This window comes from Hemicordylus capensis, chromosome 2 (genome assembly GCF_027244095.1).
Source record: "Hemicordylus capensis ecotype Gifberg chromosome 2, rHemCap1.1.pri, whole genome shotgun sequence".
Classification (NCBI taxonomy): Eukaryota; Metazoa; Chordata; class Lepidosauria; order Squamata; family Cordylidae; genus Hemicordylus; species Hemicordylus capensis.
Genome location: NC_069658.1, coordinates 276642658 through 276662831, shown reverse-complemented (window position 1 = coordinate 276662831; position 20174 = coordinate 276642658).

Sequence of the window (20174 nt, the reverse complement as noted above, 5' to 3'; positions counted from 1 at the left end):
TGTATATTTTTAAATTTATATCTTGCTCCACCCCATTGGCTCAGAGCAAATTTCTGCAGTTTTCTAGATGTTATTAGACCTGTGTCCAAGGGCTCACAATCTAAAGAATTACTGGCTTAGAGAGCAGAAGAGACCAAATGAAAAAACAAGTTGTTCTAGTAAGAACTAATCTGCCTACTTTCTTTTCACAGTCCCTACAACTGGACTATTTTTGAACCACATTTGGTTCATATTGGTTAGACAGTCCACAAGTTAGCCCACTTGCGCCTCAAACATTCATGCATCTTGAATCGGGGTGGATGACATCGTCACAAGTTCTGCCATTGAGGCATCCCTATGTGTCCCTACATCTGTAGCAAATTTGCTTCAAATCAGTTTGGTGGTTCACAAGTTAGGCCACTTGCACCTCAAACGTTTATGTGTCTGCCATCTTGAACTGACCTTGTCTGCCAGCATTCCGCCAGTATTCTTTGACCTTGTCATAGGACATAAAAGTTCAGATAATACCAAGAAGTGTGAGAATTAGTAAACATAGGAACATAGGAAACTGCCATATACTGAGTCAGACCATTGGTCTATCTAGCTCAGTATTGTCTTCACAGACTGGCAGTGGCTTCTCCAAGGTTGCAGGCAGGAATCTCTCTCAGCCCTGTCTTGGAGAAGCCAGGGAGGGAACTTGAAACCTTCTGCTCTTCCCAGAGCGGTTTCATCCCCTGAGGGGAATATCCTCTCCTAGACTCCTTGGTCCGTGTTTCAAGACGGGTCGGGTGGGTGGCCGACATCGCTGCGGACCCCGGGCGCCCGGCGTGGCACCTCCCTGCCCGGCGGCGCGGCGCAGTCGGGGCGCACTGAGGGCAGTCCGCCCCGGTTGGACAGTCGCGCCGGGGGCGGGGGGGCCCGTCCCCCTCTGAGGAGGGCCCCCGCGCCGCCTCCCCTCGGGGGAGGGACGGGGGGCCAGCGGGAGGAGGGCGCAATGGTGGTCGTCTCCCTCGACCCCGGGATGCGGCGAGGGCTGCTGCCCGGGGGCTGTAACACCCGCCCGGGGACCCCGTCCCCCCCCCGCGAGGGGGGGCGCAGGGGCGGGCAGGCCACCTGCCCAGCCGAGGCCTTCCCAGCCGACCCGGAGCCGGTCGTGGTGCACCGCCGTGGTGGAAATGCGCCCGACGGGGGCTGGGGCCGTCCGGGCGGCGGTCCCCTCCCAAAAAAAGACTAGTCAAGTGCAGTAGTGGGAAGGGGGGAAAGAGAGAACAAGTAGATCAATCTGTAACTGACTGTGAACAATCAATTGAAATAACCCACTACCTTCGGACCAGCCCTAGCAATATTTAAAAATGATGCATCCTTTGTGAATAAATGGAAGGCTATAAATAAGAATAAGTGTTCATTAGATCTCATGACCTGGATAACAGAGTATTCCACACAAGAATTCAGAAAATTTGATGATATTAAGGACTGCGAAGAGATTCTCAGTAAGAAAATGGGATTCTTACTGACATGGATTTTCAACACATGTTGAAAACTATGGATAAAAAACTATAGCAGTATTATGAAGAATTAAAAAGCTTTACGTTTAAAAATTTAGAAGAGATGAAGATGACTACATAAAGGGTAAGGTGTATTATGGACAGAAGAATTTAATATTAGAATTTTTTTTTAAACCAGTTCAATTTTGTGATACAGCCAGTATACCATCAGATTTAAATTCCGAGGATAGCAGTGAAATACGAGATCAGAAAAAGTGAGTATTAGCAAACAGTTCTCAAAAAACCAACTAGGCCAGGAAGGCATTTTGAGAAGATCTACCAGAGCCAGGAGAGAAGTTTGGAGAATGAAGGAAAAAGCAACATAGTTTTCAACATTTCTGATTCCAAGTTGACTCATGAAGAACGGTAAGTTTTGTTCCTACTAATTAGTATGATAATTTCAGGACTAGGATAGATATATTTCAATTGATCCAATTAATCAAGTTACAGTATCATTTTGGTCCGTCAGAAAATATGAATGTCAAAGTTTTAAAACCCAGATCAACATTTGTTCCACAAGTACAAGATACCAGCATCCAGACATTCGAAAGAGTTTTCTTGAAACATATTCAGAAATTAGAACAGAAGTAGCATAGGAATAAGGAAAAATGACCTATAAGCAACATCAAGCTATTTCATCCTTACAGGAAAATGCCTCTATAATGATCAAAGAAACAGACAAAGCGGGAGGTATGGTGGTCATGAACAGAGTAGATTAGTGTAAGGAAATAGGAGACACTGTTAAGTGATCAAAAAGAATTTAAAAAAATAGAGGAAGATCCAAGCAAAAAGATAAAAATTTTAATCAAAATTGGTGTTCAAGAAGCCTATGCGTTAGGGTTCATAGATAAACAGACCAAAGACTTTTTGCTAGTGGATGAGTATAGAATGTTTTTTATATCATGCCAAAGTTACAAAAAACAGGTTCCCTCCTCCAGGATGTCCAATAATATCTAGCTATGGATCCTTATTAGAACCATTATCTGAGTATTTAGACTATTTTTTGCATCCTTTTGTAGAAAGTTATATAAAAGAAAGAAAGTCTTGTTTATATAAACAAGAAAGTTATATAAAAGACACTCATTTATCAATATTATCAAAAATATAAAAAGTAAAGAAAAGCTTCTGATGTGTACTATGGATGTTGAGGCTTTCTATATGTCTGTACCACATGAGGGTGCAGCTGTAGATCTACTACAAGAAACCTCCTACCCATTTTCTCCTGGATCTACTAGACATCCTTTTAGAAAAGATTTATTTTAGATATGATCAAGAAAAATATTTGCAGTAGCTTCTTGGGTCATAGCAAATTTATATATGTCTAGGTTAGAATCTAGGAGTATATTGTTTAATCCAGTGATTCTCAAAGTTGGGTCCCCAGATGTTATTGGACTTCAACTCCCATAATCCCCAACCAAAGGCCACTGAGGCTGGGGATTATGGGAGTTGAAGTCCAATAACACCTGAGGACCCAAGTTTGAGAATCCCTGGTTTAATCCATAAAGGTAAAGTGTACCGTCAAGTCGATTTCTACTCCTGACGCCCACAGAGCCCTGTGGTTTTCTTATGGGAGGTATATAGATGATGTTTTCATCTTATTTGAAGATAATGAGCAGGTTTTCCAACAATTTATGATACGGATTAATACAGTAGATAGAATGCCCAACACAGTTCAATGTATAAACTATAATGTGAACATTTAATAGTATTGAAACAACATTGCTATGAAAATTCCTATAAACCTAAATAGGCAAAACAGAGATCCATATGAATATGTCCTTCCCAAGTAAAGTAATAGATGAAGCTCTCCAGGTATATCTTCAAAAAGAAATTTTTTTCATAAAATGCCAAGTCACATCCTCACAATATGATAAAATACTGTTCTCAAATGAAATAAGTTCCAATTGGAGTGTGCCATGGAATCAGAACGTCTTTATGGGAGTACATATGAAAAGTCAAATGCTGAGTTGTCGTTCCACCAGTTATAAAATTCTTTTCTTCATATGAAATAAGTGGAGTGCCAATATGAATCACATACAAATCTCCATAACAATGTTTAAAATGCCAACTGTGATTCTTATTGGCACTTTGATATATCATTTATTTAAGTATCTTTTGATACGATTTTGAAATGTACAAACAATGAAATATTATATGCTATTTTGATTGTATTATTCATATACTAGTATTTTTAAGCCCGTTATGATAACGGGCGCTAGCTTTCTATCCCGTCTTTTCTGTCTCTCTCTCTCTCTCTCTCTTCCTGTCTCTTTTTCCCCCCCTTGTCCCCTCTCTCTTTTTGTTTTTTGTTTTGTTGTTGTCTCTGTTTTTGTTCTTCCTTATTTTGCTTTCACTTTTTTGGGGGGGGGGTGTGTGTGGATGAATAACGGCCAAAATGGCCCATGAGAAGGTGGCCGCCCCCGCCTATCGCCCTCCCACGCGCCCAGCTGCCGGAGCCCACCTTACCCGCTCCAGCCCGAAGGAGAAGAGAGGAACTCGGGAACAGAGCTATTCTCTGTGTTAAGCTGCTGCCCATACTGTCGCAATGGACGCAATAGGCGTCCTTTGCGTCCATAGTGGCAGTTTGAGCAGTGACTTAGCATAGAGAGGAGCTCTGCTCGTGAGCTCCTCTCTTTTCCCTCGGGCTGGAGCGGGTAAGGTGGTCTTCGACAGCTGGGAGGGCGATAGGCGGGGGCGGCGACCTTCTCATGGGCCATTTTCGCCCTTAATCTTTTTTGGGTGGGGAGCGGGGAAGGTGATTTTGGGCAGCTGGGAGGGCGGGTGAGCAGGCGGCGGCGGCTGTGAGTGGGCGGGGGCCTCGTTGGCGGCTTCGCCGCCACCTCGCCCAGCTTCATTTTGGGCAGCTGGGAGGGTGGGTGAGCAGGCGGGGGCGACGGCTGTGAGCGGGCGGGGGCCTCGTTGGCAGCTTCGCCGCCACCTCGCCCAGCTTCCCTGTCCCCCGTCTCGGTCTTCCCCCGTCGCCATTGCCCTCGCCTTTTTCAGGGCGGCCGCTTCTGGTTGCCTCGGCCTCCTCTCGCCGTGCCGCAGCTCATGGCCGAGGCGGTGGCTCTGCCGCCGCCTCGGCCACTTTCCCCCGCTGCCACACACCGGCTAATGGCCGCCCATGGCTGTGGGACACTGGTGTCTGAGGTCCTGTGTCCCTTGGGCTCTTCTGGGCCTGCGCTTCGCGCAGGCCCAGAACAGCCCAGGGAGGCAGGGACGTAGATCCCCAACGTTCCAAAGCCACGGCCACTCACTTAGCCTTTTATTATATAGGATGTATATATCTATACAGAAGAATGGGATTACTCCATTTTTCTAGTGGATGACATCATCACAAACTATGCCATTGAGGTGTCCCTATGTGTCCCTACAATTGTAACCAATTCAGTTCATATTGGTCCAGGTATTGTGAAGTTGATAGGGGGAAGCACACACACACGGAATGCAGGGTGATCTTATAAGTCTCCTGGAAAGTGGGCTAAAAATGTCACAGGCCCACATGCTGCACAAGGCAACATGGCACTCCTGATGAGCTGCTGCTGCTGTGCACATAGAAGCCAGCCCCAATGGGGTTGTGCAAGATAGCAGTTGCATAACTACTTAAAGTAGCAGACCCACACTTCTGCAGCTTTGTTTCCTAGGTAAGTAGTGCTGTGCAGGTCCCCTGTTTTAAGTAGTTGCACAGCTGCACTCTTGTGCAAGGACTGCCTTCCCTGCCACTGCCAGGGCTGGCTTCCACATGTGCAGCAGCACTGGCCAACTCAGAGTGCCGACATTGCCTTGTGCATCTTGTGGGCCATTGTAAACAAAATTGGTTTCAAAGAGTGGGAGAAAGAGCTCAGTCCCAAGTATGGTAGCGGTAGTGTCTCTAGAACTGTGAGCAGGAGATAGAGAGATGTTAGCTCACAGGTTCTGGAATAGTCCTGCTCTTCAAGCAGCAGCACCAGCTACAAAAGGCAAATGTTGGAAAAGGTGCTGCAACATGAAATGTACTGAGTGAGGAGCAGAGCAAAGCTTATAACACTATAACTTGGAGTCATCCGATATAATTGACAATAGAGTCCTGAAAGGCAAACAAAAATGCATCTTTACACACAACATATAATTAGCAAATATAGCATTTACTGCCACAGGCTTAGGTAATGACCAGTAGCTTAGATGGCTTAAAGCAGGGATTTAAGAAATTTGAAGATCGGTCTACCGCTCGCTATAAGTCATGATGGATTCATGTGTGGTCTACAGGGGCAGTATGCCACTGATTATCCACTGCTGAGGGGTCACTGTGGAGAAGAACTTCATGTCCTGTGGGGTACTTCCCATGAGTCTGACCTCTGTGGGAAACACGATGCTGAATTAGATGAACTTTTGTTCTGATCTAAAAGGGCTTTCTTTAGGTTCTCAGGTTGCTCTAGTTTTGTGTTTTTCATTGCATTGTACATCATCTTGAATGTCATCAGACAAAAAGCCACCTAGCACATTTTATACATAAATCTTGGGACATGTGAAACCATAGCAAAAGATAGGAATGCCCTTCAGCGTCTTTTGAAAGCCATGCCCTCATTAATGTGTAACTAGTGTCAAACCAACCTCACATCTGAGTTAAGGAGAAAAGGTGTTCAGATCAGATGGTGTGCCATTTCAGGCAGGCTTCTGATCTTAGATGTGAAGCGTTGACCCTTCAGTGTATGATCGACATCCTAAAGAAACATTCAGATGCATCACCTTTGAGTGTGACAATGTAGTTCCACTTCCACTTTAAGAGAATGGCTTCAGCCTTTCTGAGCAATTATCAGCTATGCCCAGGCTGCTTTCGATAATAATACCACATAACACAGGAATGATAGCGACTCTGATGAGAGAGCTGTAAAAGAAAATAGAACCTCACTTCTGCAAATCGATTCTGCAGGTTTCCAATTTCCCCATTCAGTCTTGCTAGGGGCTGTGAAATTGACCAATGCTATATAAAAATGAAAGTGGAGGAAGAATACCACTAACTCCTACCTTGTAGCAAATGACATTCTTGTAGATTTGTCCTTCTCAGCCAGCGAGCCCTGCTTGCCTGAATCCCTCACTGTTTCATATCACCAGCTGTAGAGGCTGGTTGGATTAGAGTCCAAAATGAAGCAAGGAAATGGTGAGTGGTGTCTAATATAGATATGGATAATTTAATCTCAGGTTTCAGAAAAGAAACTTTTCTTCTCACAGTAGATTACTTTTGTAATGCCTTCTATTTGAATAGGAGGAAGAAGAAAAAATCTAACTAAGGCATGGATTTAGATATATGCTAACCTACAGAACTAAGCATTGCTTTGTTTCTTTATTTCTTTCCTTTGCTGAGGATTAGCCCATTGTTACATAAAACTTCCCCTACCCATCCTTCCCCTGATTTGTTCCTTATTCCATTGTCCTCAAGTTACTGTGCATTGCGACATGTTAATTAAAACCAATCAGCCAATTCTAGTCAACAAAAGATATATCATGTATTATTGCTCATATTAGGTAAGTACTTGGAATGGCCCCACATTTTACAAGACAAGTGTATCTGCCACAGCAAATATAACAAGTCCGAAATACAGCAGTGTTTGTAAACACCCATAGACACATATCGGGAGCAGTGGCCCATTTCCCCTCACAGGTAAATCTCAATTGGAAGTGAGCAATCCCTATAATTTTTCTGCATTTCCATTATCTTGTAAAATGAAACCAAGGGGTAAAAAGAATGATGCAACTACTTGAAATCATTCCATTATTTATTTTATTTTTATTTTTACATTTTATATCCCGCTTTTCCTCCAAGAAGCCCAGAACAGTGTACTACGTACTTAGGTTTCTCCTCACAGCATCCCTGTGAAGTAGATTAGGCTGAGAGAGAAGTGACTGGCCCAGAGTCACCCAGCTAGTATTATGGGTAAATGGGGATTTGAACCTGGGTCTCCTCGGTCCTAGTCCTTTCCCAGTGCCTTTTCCATTATTGTATTTCCATTTCACCTCCATCTTGGGAGGGGATACAATCTGGACTGGAAGACAGTCAAACAAATCTAATGCCAGCAGTGTTGAGATACACAAGCCTTAGCCTTGCTACCTCAGCAAATGATGATAGCAATGTCAATGTGTTACTTACAGGTTCACTGGGACTTGGAGAATCTTCATTGCTGGCAAAAGCTGAGAATTTGCTCAGGGAGAACTACTACTGCCAGGGAGGTCCTTTCAGCTGCCCTCTACTGCTGCCCTGAAAAGCATAGCCATGATGTGTGAAAAAGTAATATTTACTAGCATCTTGCCTTCTGCCACTAAGAGAAGCAAGGACAAACAACAAGTTGTTTGACTGTCGTGGGAAGGAAAGAAAATTGAATTGGAATCTTTCCAGTTGTATGCTCTGATCAAGAGAGGGAAAGGTTCTGCTGGCATGAAATGCACAAATCTGAGTTCAGGATATCTCTTAACTCAGTAAGTCTCTATACTGACTCTAATTTATCAGCAGAGAGGATGCCTTTATTTCTATCAGACCCCGTCTTGCAGACTCTACTGTAAGAGATTCCCATGGAAATAAATGATACTGAACTTCTTACAGATACTGACCCTAATCCACAGGATGGTGGCCTGGATGGGCATGGACTTCCCTACTTGCATCCAAAAAATACATCTAATCACCCTGAGAGATTCACCAGCCTTGCAGCAGCCAAATGTAACAGTAATCAGCATTTTCACCAAGGGGTGATCTTTCCATGAGAAGGGAGTTATTTTACTATTTTATCAGGCTTTTAGTTCATAATGTGTTAAAGTTTTATTGATGGTTATTTTCATTTGTTTTAGATTGTTTAAGGTTTTAATTTATAAACCACCCAGATATTTTTATATGGGAAAGCCAGCATGGTTTAGTGGTTAGAGTGCTGGACTAGGACCGGGGAGACCCAAGTTCAAATCCCCATGATACTAGCTGGGTGACTCTGGGCCAATCACTTCTCTCTCAGACTAACCTACTTCACAGGGTTGTTGTGAGGAGAAACTCAAGTATGTAGTACACTGCTCTGGGCTCCTTGGAGGAAGATTGGGATATAAATGTAATAATAATAATAATAATAATAATAATAATAATAATAATAATAATATACCGCCCTTCCAAAAATGGCTCAGGGTGGTTTACACAGAAAAATAATAAACAAATAATATGGGTCCCTGTCGCCAAAGGGGTCACAATCTAAAAAGAAACATAAGATAGACACCAGCAACAGTCACTGGAAGTATTGTGCTGGGGGTGGAGAGGGCCAGTTACTCTCCCCCTGCTAAATAAAGAGAACCACCACATTAAAAGGTGCAGAACCAACCAGAGGGATGGCGACATTGGACTTAATCTTGAGTGGTGCCCAGGACTTGGTGCAAGATGTCAGAGTTGCAGAAACATTGGGGTAATAGTGACCATAACATGATCCAATTCAGCATATATGCGAATGGAGAATTGTCAACAAAGTCTAACACAGATGCATTGGACTTCAGAAAAGGAAACTTCTCAAAAATGAGGAGACTGGTAAAAAGGAAGTTGAAAGGGAAAGTCGGGAAGGTCAAATCATTCCAGAAAGCATGGAAATTATTTAAAACCACAAAACTAGAAGCTCAGTTGGAATGTGTACCAAGAAGGAGGAAAGGTACCACCAATATCAGGATACCAGTGTGGCTAACAAGTAGAGTCAGGGAAGCTATAAAAGGGAAGAAGTCTTCCTTCAGAAAATGGAAGTCCTGCCCAAATGAAGAGAACAGAAAGGAACACAAACTCTGGCAAAAGAAATACAAGGAGACAATGAGGGGTGCAAAAATAGAGTTTGAGGAGCATATAGTTAGAAATGTCAAGGGGAATGACAAAAACTTCTTTAATATAAATAAGTTTTTAGGAGAAAACCTGCCAGGGAGGCTGTTGGACCCTTAGATGATGAAGGTGTGAAAGGGATTATTAAGGAGGATAAGAAGATCGCAGAGAAGCTGAATGGGTTCTTTGCATCTGTCTTCATGGCAGAGGATACTGACCATATACCCTCTCTAGAATTGAGCTTTTCAGGTTTAGCAGCTGAAGAACTGGGCCAATTTGAGGGGACAAGGGATGATGTTCTAAACTGTCTTGAAAAGCTAAAAATTAACAGATCACCAGGGCCAGATGGCATCCACCCAAGAGTTCTGAAGGAGTTCAAATGTGAAATTGCTGATCTCCTAGCAAAAATATATAACTTCAGGCTCTGTACAGAGGACTGGAAAGTAGCTAATGTAACTCCAATTTACAAGAAGGAATCCAGGGGGAACTGGGGAACTACCTGAACCTCTGTGCTGGGTAAATTGATGGAAAGCATACTTTAGGACAAAATTATTAGACATATAGAAGAAAAGACCTTGTTGAGGGAGAACCAGCATGGCTTCTGCAAGGGCAAGTTTTGCATCACTAACCTTTTTGAGTTCTTTGAGAGTGTCAGTGGGCATGTGGATAAAGGTGACCTGGTTGACATAGTATACTTGGACTTCCAAAAAGCTTTTGACAAACTTCTCCATCAAAGGCTCTTGATTAAACTTACCAGTCATGGGATAAGAGGACAGGTTCATGTGTGGATTGGTAACTAGTTGAAGGACAGGAAACAGAGAGTAGGAATAAATGGACAGTTTTCACAATGAAGGGAGATAGGACGTGGGGTCCACATCCACCAGGGATCGGTATTGGGACCAGTGCTCTATAACTTGTTCATAAATGATCTAGAAGTTGGGGTAAGCGGTGAAGTGGACAGATTTGCAGATGACACTAAACTATTTAGGGTAGTGAAATCTAAAACAATTTGTGAGGAGCTGCAAAAAGATCTCTCCAAACTGGGGGAGTGGGCGACAAAATGAATAATGTGGTTCAATGTAAGCAAATGTAAAGTGATGCATATTGGGGCAATGAACCGCAACTTCACACATATGCTGATCGGATCTGAGCTGTGACTGACCAGGAAAGAGATCTTGGGGTCGTGATGGACAGCTCATTGAAAGTATTGATGCTGCGAAAAAGGCTAATTCCATGCTAGGAGTTATTAGGAAGGGGATTAAAAATTAAAATGCTAATATTATAATGTCCTTATACAAATATATGGTGCGGCCACATCTGGAGTACTGTGTACAGCTTTGTTCACTGTATCTTAAGAAGGATATTGTAGAACTGGAAAAGGTGCAGAAGAGGGCAACCAAAATGATCAGGGGCCTGGAGCACCTTCCTTATGAGGCTAGGCTACAGCATCTGGGTTACTTAACATGGAAAACGAGGCCACTAAAGGGAGACATGATCAAGGTGTATAAAATTTTGCATGGAGTGGAGAGGGTGGACAGAGAGAAATTTCTCTCTCTCACACACACACACACACACACACACACACACACACAACACTAGAACCAGGGGTCACCCCATGAAACTGAAGGTCAAGAAATTTAGGACTGACAAAAGGAAGTACTTTTTCACACAGCACACAATTAATCTATGGAATTCTTTGCCATGGGATGTGGTGATGGCCACCAGCTTAGATGGCTTTAAAAGGGGCTTAGACAAATTCATGGAGAACAGGTCTATCAATGGCTACTAGTCTGGTGGCTGTGGGCCACCTTCAGCCTCAGAGGCACAATGTCTCTCAATACCTGTTGCAGGGGAGCAACAGCAGGAGAGACTTGCCTGTGGGCTCCCCAGCAGCATCTGGTGGGCCACTGGGTGAAACAGGATGCTGTACTAGATATTATTTGTTTGTTTATGTGTTTGTTTATTATCAAAATTTTCTTATATACCGCCTCCTCCAAAGAGTCTAGGCGGTGAAGAACAACAATGCCATTAACAGTTAATTTAAACAACAGCAGCAGCAGCAGCAACTAAAGGGCAAACGCCTGGCGAAACAGACAGGTCTTAAGAAGGGCCTTAAAAGCAGCCAGGGAGGGGACTGAATGAAACTGGGGGCGGGGGGAGAGTGTTCCAAAGAAGAGGGGGCAGCCTTGGGCCTGATCCAGCAGGGCTGTTCTTATGTTCTTATCCCTGGAATGGTGATAAGCCACTCAAGGGCAAAAAACAGGAGAACTTTGAACAACCCACTATTGAAAAATAATATTTCAAAAACAGATGGAGTATATAATTTACTGCTGCAGGGCTGTCTCCAGGAGACACATTCATTACGTTGCACTACAACCTTCCAGAACACTGATACATGTATTTAATTAGTGAGTTTCATATTTAAGGTCTCCACACAACACTTTTGTTATCTATTGGGTCCCCCCCCCCATTCATTCATTTTTGTGTGATGTTCTGGAAGAATCCTTGAGTTCATGCTGTTAATTACTGCTAGTTAACTTGATCAGGGAAAGGGAAAGGGGAAAGAATGGAGATCTCTAGGGGACATTACCCTTCAAAGCATATAAATCATATCACACTGAGCAGTGAGCACAGGATATGTTACATCAGAATCGACTAAAAGTGGCAGGGGGTAATTAATGGGGCAGATACTGGATTGCCATTTCTGATTACCCCATGCCGTCCAATGGATTCAATCTTGCTGAGACAGGCTGGTAGAAACAAGACCCCTGATGAGAAGCAGTGCTGCTAATGTCAAGAAGGCCCTGTCCTTAGCAGCAGGTGCCATTTTATTGGAACCATCTGTTGTTTTAGGAGGAATTAAAAAACAAACCACCACTTTCCTACATGCAAACACACACTTGCCCTCAAAATGTTTAACCTTTGTTCTAAGGCCATGTCAATCTACAATACATGGCAAATATCTTCTAGGGCCTTATTTATTTATTAAAACATTAATTTCCCACCTTTTCATTGTAAGAAATGCTCAGGGCAGCTTACAAACTTAAAACAATCTACATCAAATGTCCATAAAACCACAACTAAAACAGACCCGTTAGCAGCAGCAGAGAGGAGGAAGACCCTTAATCACAAGCCTGTGGAAACAAAACTGTTAACTGCCATCTTCACTCCTGCTAACTTGGCAAAGAGGCACTTTTTAATGTGGTGATTCTCTTTATTTAGCAGGGGGAGAGTAACTGGTCCTATCCACCCCAGCACAGTACCTCCAGTGACTGTTGCTCGTGTCTAACTTATGTTTCTGTGAGCCCTTTGGGGACAGGGTTCCATTTTATTTGATTGTAATTTCTCTGTGTAAACCACCCGGAGCCATTTTTGGAAGGGCGGTAGAGAAATCGAAATATTAATAATAACAACAACAACAAATAAAGGACAAAAGAGAGGGTGCTAAATGTTCATTTAGAATTCTGCAAACAGACAACAGCCAAGAAGAAGGTCCTGTATCCAATTACCACTCCCCCAATATCTGAAGATGGAGCAGGGGGTACCAGGGGGGCAGGCGTGGCTTGTGAACTCTCCTCCGGGGGGCGGCTTCTTTAAGGTAAATGGAGCCGGTGCTCTGTGCGGCCCAGCAGCCCCCGTGGCAGGGAATTGCCTCTGCCACTCACCTGGCTCCCGCGGAGGCAAGCCCCCGCCAGCAGCCAGGTGAGGGGTGGAGGCGATTCCTCGCCATGGGGGTTGCTGGGCCGCACAGAGCACCACTCGGTTTACCTCGGTTTACGCCCCCCCGCGAGGCATGTTTATTAGCCGCGCCTGCAGGGGGATCTGGGAAATAAAGGTCTGTTGCAGGAAAATTGATGGAAAGCATTCTCAAGGATAAAATTGTTAAGCATATAGAAGTACAGGCCCTGCTGAAGGAGAACCAGCATGGCTTCTCCAAAGGCAAATCTTGCCTCACTAACCTTTTGGAGTTCTTTGAGAGTGTCAACAAGTGTGTGGATAAAGACGATCCAATTGACATAGTATACAGTACCCGGATTTTAAAAAAGCTTTCGACAAAGTTCCTCATCATAGACTCTTAAGAAAATTTAGCATTCATGGGATAAGGGGACAGGCTTATGTGTGGATTGGGAACTGGTTGAAGGACAGGAAACAGAGGGTAGGAATAAATGGACAGTTCTCTAAATGCAGGGAAGTAAGAAGTGCCCCCCCCCCCAGGGATCAGTACTGGGACCAGTGCTCTTTAACTTGTTCATAAATGATCTAGAAATAGAGATAAGCAGCAAGGTGGCCAAATTTGCAGATGACACCATTAGGGTAGTGAAATCCAAATGAAATTGTGAAGAGTTCTAAAAAGATCTCTCCAAACTGTGGGAGTGGGCAACAAGATGGCAAATGCAGTTGAATGTTAACATGTGCAAAGTGGCCTTTTTCATTTGGGGCAAAACAACAACACCCAATTTCACATATATGCTGATGGGGTCTGAGCTTTCAGGGACTGATCAGGAGGAGGATTTTTGGGTCATGATGGACAGCTCATTGAAAGTGTCAACTCAATGTGCGGCAGCTGTGAAAAAGACCAATTCCATGCTAGGGGTCATTAGGAAGGGGTTAGAAAATAAAACTGCCAATATTATAATGCCCTTATATGAAACTATGGTGCTGCTACATTTGGAGTACTGCATGCAGTTCTGGTCACCATATCTTAAGAACATAAGAACAGCCCTGTTGGATCGGGCCCAAGGCCCATCTAGTCCAGCATCCTGTTTCACATAGTGGCCCACCAGATGCTGCTGGAATCCACAGGCAGGAGTTGAGGGCATGCCCTCTTTCCTGCTGTTACTCTCCTGCAGCTGGTACCCAGAGGCATCCTGCCTTTGAGGCTGGAGGTGACCTATAGCCCTCAGACTAGTAGCTGTTGATAGACCTCTCCTCCATGAAGTTATTCAAACCCATTTTAAAGCCATCCAGGTTGTTGGCTGTCAACACATCTTATGGCAGAGAATTCCACAAGTTGATTATGCATTGTATTAAAAAGTACCTCCGTTTGCTGGTCCTTAATTTCCTGGCAATCAATTTCATGGGATGACCCCAGGTTCTAGTGTTACAGTATGTGAGAGTGAGAAGAATTTATTTCAATCCACTTTCCCCACACCATGCATGATTTTATAGACCTCTATCATGTCTCCCCGCAATAGTCTTTTTTCTAAACTAAATAGCCCCAGGTGTTGTAGCCTTGCCTCATAAGAAAGGTGCTCTAGGCCCCTGATCATCTTGGTTGCCCTCTTCTGCACCTTTTCCAGTTCGACAATGTCGTTTTTTAGATGTGGTGACCAGAATTGTACACAGTACTCCAGGTGAGGCCACATCATAGTTTTGTATAAGGGCATTATAATATTAGCCATTTTATTTTCAATCCCCTTCCTAATGATCTCTAGCATGGAATTGGCCTTTTTCACAGCTGCTGCACATTCAGTCAATACTTTCAATGAGCTGTCCACCACGACCCCAAGATCCCTCTCCTGGTCAGTCACCAACAGCTCAGATCCCATCAGCGTATACTTGAAGTTGGGGTTTTTTGTCCCAATGTGCATCACTTTACACTTGCCAACATTGAACCGCATTTGCCATTTTGTAACCTACTCACTCAGTTCGGAGAGATCCTTTTGGAGCTCCTCACAATCCATTTTGGATTTCACTACCCGGAAGAGTTTGGTATCATCTTCAAATTTGGCCACCTCGCTGCTTACCCCAGCTTCTAGATCATTTATGAATGAATTAAAAAGCACCAGTCCCTGTACAGATCCCTGGGGGATCCCACTTCTTACTTCCCTCCATTCTGAAAACTCTTCATTTATACCTACCCTCTGTTTCCTGTCTTTCAACCAGTTAGCAATCCACACATGTACTTGTCCCCTTATGCCATGACTGCTAAGTTTCCTCAGGAGTCTTTGATGAGGAACTTTGTCATAAGCTTTTTGGAAGTCCAGATATACTATGTCAACTGGATCACCTTCATCCACACACTTGTTTACACTTTCAAAGAACTCTAAAAGGCTCGTGAGGCAAGATTTACCTTTGCAGAAGCCATGCTGGTTTTCTCCCAGCAGGGCCTGTTCTTCTATGTGCTTTACAATTTTATCCTTGAGGATGCTTTCCATCAATCTGCCCAGAACGGATGTTAAGCTAACTGGCCTGTAAATGAAAAATTTGAAAATCAGTGTTACATTTGCTACTTTCCAGTCCTCCAGTACAGAGCCTGATTGCAGGGATCCTCTCTAATAAAACGCTTGGTGTCCGTCCGTGGACGGACACCAAGCGTGCGTTCGTGCCTGGCCTGTTCTGGGCATGCGCGAAGCGCATGGCCAGAACAGGACAAGGGAGGCACGAAAGGCAGGACCCGGTGGCCATCTTGGGCGGCCAGAAGCGGCCGCCCTGAAGAAGCCGGAGAAGCGGCGGCGGGGGAAACTGACCTTTAAAAAAATTGCTCCCGCAGCCGACGCCGCCAACCGCCCACCCTCCCTCCCAGCTGCCAAGTCCCCCTTACCCTGGCCGACTGCTGTCGGCTGAAGACAGCCCTTAATTTAAGAGGCAGAGAGGAGCTCGCAAGCAGAGCTCCTCTCTGTGCAAAGCCTCTTGCCGAACTGCCGCTTTGGGCGCTTGCGTCCCTTGCGCCCAAAGCGGCAGTTCGGCAAGAGGCTTTGCACAGAGAGGAGCTCTGCTTGCGAGCTCCTCTCTGCCTCATAAATTAAGGACTTCTTTCGGCCGACAGCAGCCGACCAGGGTAAGGGGGACTTGGCAGCTGGGAGGGAGGGTCGGCGGCGTCGGCCGCGGAAGCAATTTTTTAAAAAGTTACATGGCCTCCACCCCGCCCCCGGTCCTGGCCTCCGTCTCCCCGGCCTGGCAGGGGCAAGTTCCTGGCCCGATTTGGCCCTTAAAGGGGGGGGACACAAAGGAGCTGGGAGGGCGGCCGAATGGCGGAGGGAGGGGGAATGGCGGCGGGGGGCCAGGAGCGCCGTTACTAGCGCCCGTTATTCAACGGGCCAAAATTCACTTGTAAGTTATATATTTTAGCAAGGATGTCAACAGTTTCACTTTTGAGTTCTTTGAGGAGTCTTGGATTGATGCCATACGGTCCCGGCGACTTGCTAGTTTTCAGTTTTTCCAGACAGTTTAGAACATCTTCTCTTGTCACTTCTATCTGACTCAGTTCTTTAGCCTCCATCCAGCTCACCCATCTTGGCTCGGAGGCTTCTGGCATTGGACTATAAGCACCTATACAATGAATCTCTTACATGGTGTATGCTATCTTTCTTTTGACTCTTTGACCATCTGGTACAGCCTTCTGTCTGCTCTTTATGTCATTCTGCAAGGTCCCATTCTGCTTTATCTGAAACCTTTGCACTCTCGCACTTTAAAGGATGGTATTTGCTGAACCAGATACTACCCAGCTCCTGTCTGCTATTCCCCAGGCGTCATTTTAAAAGCTGGTCTGCAGCCTTTTTGATTTTAAGAACCAGCAGTCTGGTTCCATCTTGGTTCAAGTGCAGCCCATCCCTTTTGTACAGGCCTTGCTTGCCCCAAAATGTATCCCAGTGCCTAAAAAATCTAAACCCCTCCTCCCGGCACCAACGTCTCATCCACGCATTGAAACCCCTCAGCTCTGCCTGTCTCACTGTATCTGTGTGTGGAACAGGTAGCATTTCTAAGAAGGCTACCTTGGGGGACCTGGACTTCAATACGCTACCTATCAGCCTAAATTTGGCTTCCAGGACCTTCCAACTACATTTCCCCACATCACTGGTGCTGAAGTGTACCATGACAGCTGTCTCCTCCCCAGCACTACCAATGCCTGTCTAGACACTGCGTGATGTCTGCAACCTTTGCACCAGGCAGGCATGTCACCGTGTGGTCGACATGCAGGTCAAAAATCCTTCTTAAGAAGGACATTGTAGAAAAGGTGCAGAAGAGGGCAACTAAGATGATCAGGGACCTTGAGCATATTCCTTATGAGGCAAGGTTACAACATGATATAGGTCTATAAAATCATGCATGGTGTGGCGAAAGTTTATAGAGGGAATTTTTTTCTCCCTCTCGCCTAACACTAGAACCAGGGGTCATCCCATGAAAGGGAAGGTGAAGAAATGTAGGACTGACAAAAGGAAGTACTTTTTCCACACACAAAGTATAATCAACCTATGTAATTCTCTGCCACAAGATGTGGCGACAGCCAACAGCCTGGATGGCTTAAAGAAGGGTTTAGATAAGTTCATCAAGGACACATCTATCAATGGCTACTAGTCTGAGAGCTATAGGCCACCTCCAGCCTCAGAGGCAAAATGCCTCTGTATACCAATTGCAGGGGAGTAGTAGTAGGAGAGAGGGTATGCCCTCAGCTCTTGCCTGTGGGTTTCCCAGAGGCATCTGGTGGGCCACTGTGTAAAGCAGGATGCTGAACTTGATAGGCATTGGGCCTGATCCAGCAGGGCTTTTCTTATGTTCTTATGTACCCACCCTAGGGCTTCCTAATATTGCCCAACATGATGCATAATGTTACATCTCTGTAATGCTGTGCCTTAGAGCTGTTGCAGACTCCTAAGTGCTTTTCAATCATACCAGTTATAAAGCAGTCAATAATACTTGCATTTCTGTAATGTCTTTTGACTGTGCAAAGGATTTCACATGTATTGTCTTGCTTATCATAGCCCTGCAAGGTAAGCATTATTTTTGCCATATTGCAGCCCGGAAGCAGAGTCTGAGTGGCTTGCCTAAAGTTACCTGGTGACTTCATTGCAGAAGACAAATATGAATCAAGGAACTCCTGATTTGCAGCTCATTCAATTGGCCACAATGCTATATCAGCTTTTACTAGTTCAGAAGGGGCAGGCTCATACAGCAGAAAACACTTTTTTCATTCCAGCTCTTACAGTTCCCTATGTATTTCAACAGCTGGGAGACACCTGCAAATGTATTTTTATGCAACTGGTCATAATTTTGGAACAGAATATACACTTGAACTATTTCCCTGAAAGGGCATTAACACAGACTATGTATTCATGTAGGTGCAGCCAGAAGCAAAATATATATGCACACACACCATACAGTACTGCATTTTGACACATCAAGGAGCCTGGCAGAACTGCCCAGGCAAGGCATTCCACAATCTGGGTGCCACCACAGAGAAGACCTTGTCTCTTCTGCTTGTCTGCCTGCCAGTCTGCTGACAATGACTGGACACAGAGAAAGGCATCTTACCTTACCTTTCCGCTTGAAAAGTTTAATACAATACATTATAATCATGATTTTTTTTTAAAAAAAAATGGTTGTGATATAGCTAAAATATGAAATCATTTTATTTTGAAGTTGCTGATGCCACAAAAATCACCCCATATAATTTTTGTGATAACAAAATCTGTTTTGCAAGCATTCTCTCAGATTAGTCCCCCCCCATAGTATCTTCAGAACTATATCCCCCTAATCAGCAGCAGCAGCAGCGTTTTATGAGTGAGAAGCATTACTTTTCAGCATTCATCCTGTATTGCAATCCTCTGCAGCATGGATGGTAATTAGCAGTTTGAAAAATTGGCTCAGTTCTTCATAAGATTCCCCCTTATTAAAATCCTGGCACATCACTTTACCTTAAACCCTATGAATGTGTTCTTTATAACAAGGGCCTTGAACTCCTCTTTGGGCAGAATTCTTTCATATCCTTTTGGAGGGAATACTTTCATATCCTCTAAACTCATACATTTTATGGTAATGAGCAATGGGATTTAGCACTACTTGTTTTGTTCCTAGTCGAATAAAGAGCAGTTTTCCAAATCTAAAATGGCAGGATAAAATGGTCATAAGCCAGTGACATCTGGACCATTCTGAATGTCCTTTAAAAAATAGTAAGAGCTCAGGGTCATGCATTTTGCAAACAATGGCACTACATTTTATCTTCAAACTCCTGTTTTCAGCACAGATGCAAAGGACATCAACCTCATTAATTGTAATAAAACTCAATGGCTATAATCCTTGTTGCTGCAATCTCCTGTCTATCCAGATTCATTGTGTGTTTTCACATCCACAGGTAAATACAATCATAAAACTATAACTCCTGTTTATTCAGACTACTAATGATGCCAGTGTTTTTGATGCTACCCAGACCATCATTCTGATCCAGGGAATCTGGGTGCACTCAGAGGTGCAAAGTAACGCATGTGATGATCATTTCCATTAAATTGAATGGAGGAGCCAAGTGCAGTAGGAAAACCATGCATGTATCAGAACTCTTATGTGCACAATATTTTGCTCGACTGGGGCACATTTGGATAAATGAAGGAGAAAAAGCAATTTGTAAACAGCAAAATAAAACAGATGACATCATTTCATAGGGATTCTTCTCAGTATGTCATTTATGTTTATAATAGATTTGAAGCAGACCATGGCCACATTTGCACATAATACGGAACTGGAGATTCAGGGGGCAGAGGTTTCCTCATCATGGCATCCAAATGCTTGCAACTCCAGTTCTGCGTAACAACCCACCCTCGGATTCAATTTGGTAACTGCAGTCTGAACCCTCGGGTTGTAGTGAGTTTCGTCTCCCCAACCTAAGGTTCAACACAACCTGCATGTCATTCGAATTCAGAACTGCGGGCTGTGTTAACTGTAGCCGTAGCTGAGAGATGAAACTCTTTCCTCCCTCCAGTCACGATTGGCTGTGCAGGCTGTCCTGCATATCAGAAGGAAGCCCACACAACCAGTTCCTCATCCTCTCTGAAGTTAAGCTGACTGCAGAAAAATCGCTCTCCGTGACATACAAATTTGGACAGGAGAGCGGGGAGAGAAGAAGTGGAACCACA